Source organism: Hyaena hyaena, unplaced genomic scaffold, assembly GCF_003009895.1.
Source record: "Hyaena hyaena isolate Hyena2069 unplaced genomic scaffold, ASM300989v1 scaffold_281, whole genome shotgun sequence".
NCBI lineage: Eukaryota > Metazoa > Chordata > Mammalia > Carnivora > Hyaenidae > Hyaena > Hyaena hyaena.
Window position 1 is genome coordinate 485,398 of NW_024080914.1, and position 7,002 is coordinate 492,399.

Below are 7,002 nucleotides of genomic sequence, written 5' to 3' on the forward strand. Positions count from 1 at the left end.
GGGTATTATGCTAAGTGAAGTAAGTCAGAGAAAGACAGATATCATATGTTTTCACTCATATGTGGATTCTGAGAAACTAAACAGAAGACCATGGGGAAAGGGAAGGGGAAAAGTAGTTACAAACAGAGAGGGAAGGAGGCAAATCATAAGAGACTCTTAAATATAGAGAACAAACTTAGGGTTGATGCAGGTGGGAGAGGGGAAAATGGGTGATGGGCGTTGAGGAGGACACTTGTTGGGCTGAGCACTGGGTGTTGTATGTAAGCGACCAACCATGGAAATCTACCCTCAAAACCAAGAGCTCACTATATACTGTATGTTAGCCAACTTGACAATAAATTATATATTTTAAAACACCCAGCTCTTTCTCCTGGGCCGCCAACATGTCATCCAGACTGAAAAAGACCTGGAAACTTTGGGGCCATGTGAGCCATGGCCACAGCCGTATCGGCAAGCACCAGAAGCACCTAGGAGGCTGGGGAATGCTGGTGGCATGCATCACCACAGGCTCAACTTCAACACGTATCATCCAGGTTACTTGGGAAAAGTTGGCATGAGGCTTTACCACTTGAAGAGGAACCAGAGCTTCTGCCCACCTGTCAATCTTGATAAACCATGACCATCGGTTAGTGAGCAGACTTGGGCAAATGCTGCCAAAGACAAGACTGGAGCTGCTCCCATCATTGATGTGGCATAATCGGGCTACCACAACGTTTTGGGAAAGCTCCCCAACAGCTTGTGAAGGTCAAATTCTTCAGCAGAAGAGCTGAGAAGATTAAGGATGTGGGGGGAGCTCGTGTCCTGGTAGCTTGAAGCCACATGGAGGGAGGTTCATTAAATAATAACAAGTGCTTTTCTTTTCTGGTCTCGGTGAAAGTTCTTTAGCACCCTACCTCTCCATCTTTACATTGGAAAGCCACCTCACAGATTCCAGGAGTAAGGGGATGAGAGCTTGAGCTCCTCTGCCAACTCCCCTCAGGAAGTGTGCAAGAGGTGGCACCAATAAGAGATAGCACCAACAAGAGATGGCACCAGCAAGAGATAGCACCAGCACTTAGAGGAGTTGGCCCATTACTTACCTTGAACATTTTCATTTATAAATGAGAATATCTGTTGATAGCATATGTGTGTATCTTAGAGTTGGAAGTCTTGTTTTGCGTTGTATGCTCTGAAAATACAATGGGTGGGAGAATTTAAAAAAACCCTAAAAACAAAAACAAAAACTTATGAGTAAGTTTATATGAAGCATTCAATATTTTAAGGCAACTTAAAAATGAACATACTTAGAAGCTTAATGTACTAGATTTACAAGCTTTTTTTTTAAACTTTATTTATTTATTTTGAGAGACAGAGAGCGAGAGAGCGCGCCCAAGTGGGGGAGAGGACAGAGAGAAGGAGAGAGAATCCCAAGCAGACTCTGTGCTGTTAGTGCAGAGCCCAACTCAAAGCTGTATGTTAAGAACCATGAGATCATGACCTGAGACGCCTAACCAACCGAGCCACCCAGATGCCCTGATTTACAAGCCTTCTTTAAGTATTTGAGGAATCTTATTTGTTTATTCAAATACTTGTCCAAGGTGCATGGGGGGTTGGGGGAAATCGGAGATACGGATGAAGGTGTACGCCCATCGTGAAGAGCATCATAACCCTGTATGTTAACTGTACTGGAATAAAAATAGTAATAATAAAAAAATTTTTATCTTATATCTTAAAAAAGGAAAAAAAAGCGGAAGAGTTATATCACAAAATCTGCTTTCAACTCTGAAAAAAAGAAAATACTTTAAAAGGAAGCTAAATATATTACATGCAATAGTGAGATTTAAAGTCTTTAAAGGAATCAATTTATAAATTTCTAAAATGAGCCAAATATCAATAGCCCCTCAAAAGGGTGTTAAGGGTTGCCAGATTTGTAAATAGAATATAATCTATAAACTGAGTTGTCCTTAAGACTGGGCTAGGTTTTAATCTGTTTTTTCAGTAAATTGAATATGAATTCTTTAAAAAAACCTTTTTGATAGTTTATTGTCAAGTTGGTTTCCATATAACACCCAGTGCTCATCCCAACAAGTGCCCTCCTCCATGCCCATTACCCCCCTTCCCTCTCCCCCATACCCATCTGCCCTCAGTTTGTTCTCAGCATTCAAGAGTCTCTCATGGTTTGCCTCCCTCCCTCTCCCCAACTATTTTTCCCCTTCTTCTCCTGCTTCGTCCTCCATTAACTTCCTTGTAATCCACAGAATCTGAAGCAGGCTCTAGGCTCTGAGCTGTCAGCACCCAGCCCGATCCAGGGCTTGAACCCACAAACCATGAGATCATGACCTGAGCTGAAGTCGGACCCTTAACCAACTGAGCCACCCAGGCACTCTGAATATGAAGTTTTAAACAAATATAGCCTATGGATAATTTTTAAACTTTTTAAAAAACATTTATTCATTTTTGAGAGACAGAGGCAGAATGCCAGCAGGGGTGAGGCAAAGAGAGAGGGAGACACAAATCTGAAGCAGGCTCCGGGCTCTGTGCTGATGATGTGGGACTCAAACTCATGAACTGTGAGATCATGACCTGAGCCGAAGTCGGACGCTCAACCGACTGAGCCACCCAGGTGTCCCTAGCTCCTCATTTCTTGATAGGACCATATGAGGAGGTATCAAGAGGGTAGCTATCTGCAAGCCTAGTAACAAGGCAGGAGAAACCCAACCTGCTGACGTTTGAGTTTAACTTCAAGCTTCTAGAACCATGAGAAAATAAGTTTCCATTGTTTAACTCACCCAGTCTGTGGTATTTGATTACGTCAGGCCTAGCAAGCTAGTGTATGTGGGTAAAGGATGTTATAACAGAGTTACAGAAAAGAGAATACAAATGGCCTTTAAACTTGACTGTGTTTTCACTCCAACATCTGTATTTATGGAACTGGATGAAAATGACCAACAAGATAATCTTATTTGTCCTAGAGGAATAAACTACTGGAGGAAAAAAAATCTGCTTTTAAAAAGAAAAGATCAGAGGCACCTGGGTGGCTCCATCGGTTGAGTGTCTGACTCTTGATTTTGGCTCAGGTCATGATCTCACTCACGGTTTGTGAGTGCGAGCTCAGCATCAGGCTCTGTGCTGACAGTATGGAGACTGCTTGGGATTCTCTCTCTCCCTCTCTCTTTCTCTGCTCCCTCCTCTCTCAAAAATACAGAAATAAAAAAATAAAATAAAATAAAAGATCAAAACCCACAGAAGCTCTCTGGAACTCACCATAGATATGGAGGGTAAATTCCTTATCAGTGGTGACATTACAATTCTTGCAGTTTATCTGGGCTCTGTAGGATCCTGCATCTTTCAAAGTCAGGTTGCTGATAAACAAGGAGTAGTTCCAGATGTTCAGTCGGTTCTGGTAGCTTTTGTCCGTAATGAAAGCAGGTGCTCCAGGGACTGCTAAAGCAAGAGTATTTTGGGGACCATTCCAGGTGACGTGCTCAATCTCTGTGTCTGCTGGAATGGGCAGGGAGAAATTCACTGAGCCTCCTACAATCCTTGGCACCACTGTTGGGATTGAGTCCTTTCCAGAGGCTTCTAGTCCTGCAGAGACAGAAGAGGGAGTGGAGGAGCAGTTGGACTCCTCAAATCAGCCTTCATTCATTCATTCATTCATTCACTCATTCAATAAAAACACAGTGGGAATAAATCCCAGATGTTGAGAAATGAAATGAAAATCTGGCTCTTCTTCCTCTAGGCTCATTGCCTAACAAAATCGTTCATTCATTCCCTAAATTAACTTTCATTTATGCTCTCCCATGAATGCATCTACAATAATCAGTGAAACAGACTTTCTAGGTTTCTGTCCCAGCAGGGAAATTAGCCTTGTGACTTTGGGTGAATTTTTGAATTTCTCTGAGAATCAGTTTACTCATCTATAATGACAGAAATGTACACACCTATACTGTCATTTTTGAGAGACAGAGGCAGAATGCCAGCAGGGACGAGGCAAAGAGAGAGGGAGACACAAAATCTGAAGCAGGTTTCAGGCTCTGGGCTGTCAGCACAGAGCCCAATGTGGGACTCAAACTCATGAACTGTGAGATCATGACCTGAGCCCAAGTTGGACGCTTAACTGACTGAGTCACCCAGGCGTCTTGCCTATGGATAATTTTTTTATGCAAAAGGCCATCTTTTAGGAAATAAATGATAATGGGGAAGTCTTATTGCCTGGGAAGTAGTTTACTAAGATCATAAGTAGGCTGCAGAGGCATGATTATCAGAAAGCTTCACATTTACCCCATAGTACCCAGACCTGAGGCTAAAACCATTCTGTATTCTTTTGTTTTTCTATCAACATGTTTTCTTTCCCACTAGCCTGTGAGCAACATGCTTGCAGAGACTTCCTCTCTTCTTTGGACACCCAGGTCCAGTGCCTTTGAGGCCCCTAGCAGGAGCTCATGTGGGCTGTAAATAAATGAGTGAAGAGAACTCAGTGACAATAGTATCCAGAGGTCCAAGAGAAGAGAGAATTTCAAGTGTGGGGGGGAGGGTCCCAGTGTCAAATTTAACTGGTGGTCATATCAGATAAGGCCCAGAGGGTCTGCAGGCTCTGACCATGGGGAGTTCATTGGTGACCTTCTAAAAAGCAATGTGGATTCTCTTCAAGTCCTGCTGGGGCACTTGACCTCCATGCACTGAAGGCCAAGGAGGTACTTGTCAAAGCCTGAGAAGTGAGGGGCCTGAGAGGATTCACTAGTCACAATTACATCCTCCCAGAGATGACAGCAGTCTGCATAGGCCAGGAAAGCCTTCGGGACCATTTGGTGTCGAGAGGTTGGGGGAAGGGAGCGCCATGCCTGTCCCAGCTCTCCCCTCTTCCCTCGCCCTGTGGATCAGGGATGTCATGCAACTCCTTCAATCACGCCATCAAAAGGGCAAGAGAGCAAAATAACCTCTGACCCAGGCTTTTATGGTTGAGGTGGAGGTGGTCCCGAATTCTGGGACTTGGATTCTTCCAGCTTTGTCTCTGTGCTGAAGAAGCTACCACCAGCAGCCTGTGCCTTCCACCTATTTGTCCTCGGGCCAGTCCGGGCTTGCTCTCCTCTGCCTGCTGACTCAATGTCTGCCCATGTGCTCAAACAAGCGGGCAGGAGCTAAGCCCCTGCTATGTGCTGACGCTGAGCTAGTCACTGGGAATTGCAAGATGAGAAAGGAAGGCGGCTACCCTCAAGGGGCTGAGTGTACTTGGGAGAGAGCGCGGCTGAGCAGGTATTTATAACACGGTAGGGATAGATGTCACGATAGAGGTAGGCACGGGGGCACCCGGGAAGCCCAGAAGAGGGCGTCTCTCTTAGCCTGGGGCTTCAGAAGAGGCTTTCCCACGGTGGTGATGACTTTGGAGGCGGCAATGGGAGCCAGCTCGGGTGAGGTAGGTGGGGTAAGTGGCAGAGACGAGGACAGTGCAGTAAGCAGCTTGCAGGAGTCAGTTTACAGGGGTGCAAAGTCCTCACGCCTCTGTGGGCAGACTCTAGAAGCAGCGTGTGGTGACTGGAGTCCACCGTCTGAGACATGGAGACACAGCATGAGGCCAAGGTTGGCAGGAAGCAAGAGAACATGAAAAGCCTTGTCCACCAGGGCTGTGAGCCCAGACTTAAGATTTAGGGGCCGGGGAACCTCAGAAGGGCTTAAAGCACGGCTGTGACATCATCAGCTTTGGCTTTTAAATAGCTCGTGTGGCTTCCCACCCTTCTGTCTCCTACGTCCCCTCTCTCCAAATCTTGTGACCCCAAAGCTACATGTGATTATTGTGGCGAACTCTCAGGAAATAGCTGTGGGTTGATATTCACACATTCGCAGTTGGCCAGCTGTCGGGAGGCAGGCCAGTCTGCCGGTGAATATTATGGGTCCTTCTCTACCGGCATCCCTGGACCTGCTTGGTCTTTTCATGGGTAAGTCTGTCCCTGCTACTACCATCCAGGCACCTCCACCTGCCTGCAGGGGTGTTACTCTAGCCATGGGTGTGTTTCACTGAAGCCAGGAGCCGGGCTGTGTGTGTGTGTGTGTGTGTGTGTGTGTGTGTTGCATATGCTGCCATCTCACACCGTGCAGGCCCAGACTGTGTGCTTCTCACTCTCACATTTCTTCTGCTGATGAGTCACAGGGAGCCTGGGTGTCCCTACACCAGCTGATGACGGGGTCATGAGATCGAGGACCTGCCCCATCTTCATCTTGCCATTTCACTCATGATTCTCTTACATCTCTGTCCCCTTCCTCCCTCTCCCGTCAGCCCCTGTGAGTCACCCTTCATCATGAGGTGACTTCGGTAGGGGATCTCAAGCCTGGCACGTGGTAGCTGTTTCTGTCCCTCTAGATTCTCACTGCTTGCTCCTGTCCCCGAGGACCTGAGCAGGGGGCAAGAGACAGGCTCGGGAACCAGAGGCCCCTGGGAGCAAAGTTCATGAGAAGCCTGCGGTGACTGAGCCGGGCTCTTTCTGCTCTAAGAAAGTTTCAAGCTTTCGCTTTCATTCTCCTTCAGGGGAAAACCAGTGCACAGTTCTGAAGGTCACCTGCCTTCAGGGTTGTCTGCACCTCAGGCTTTAGGGTGCCCCCTACGCCCCGAAGATGAATCCCTTGATGTGTTTAAAACTTGGCAGTGAAGGGAAGGAAAAATTCTTCTCTACCCTCAAGGCCTCCTACCTGAACTAAGAATTACATCGATGTGAGACAGATTAACAGGGCTAAAAACACCCTACATTTTAGGACGTGCACATGGAGGCTTGATAATGAAATGGAGACCTGAAGAGATGCCCGAAGAGGCGGTTTTTGTACTTTTTAGACCGACAATAAATCTGCAAGGAATTGAGAGGACAAAGAAAACTTAATGTTGGGGCTTCAATCAGTAAAGAATTCTAAATAGACATTGGCGGTGGGGGGGGGGTAAATTAGTAAAGAATAGTGTTTTTTTCTCTCACTTCTGGTGATAAGGATACTCTTTACCTCCTGGTCCAGGGAGGGTACCTTTCTTTTTTTTTTTTT

General features: G+C 46.2%; 2 pseudogenes; both read left to right on the plus strand.

Annotated features, from left to right (window-relative positions):
- Window positions 1-383: 383 nt before the first annotated feature.
- Window positions 384-857, plus strand: LOC120241330 (annotated as a pseudogene).
- Window positions 858-5,374: 4,517 nt separating this feature from the next.
- The window catches only part of LOC120241361, a 12,883-nt pseudogene continuing 11,255 nt past the window's right edge, over window positions 5,375-7,002 (plus strand).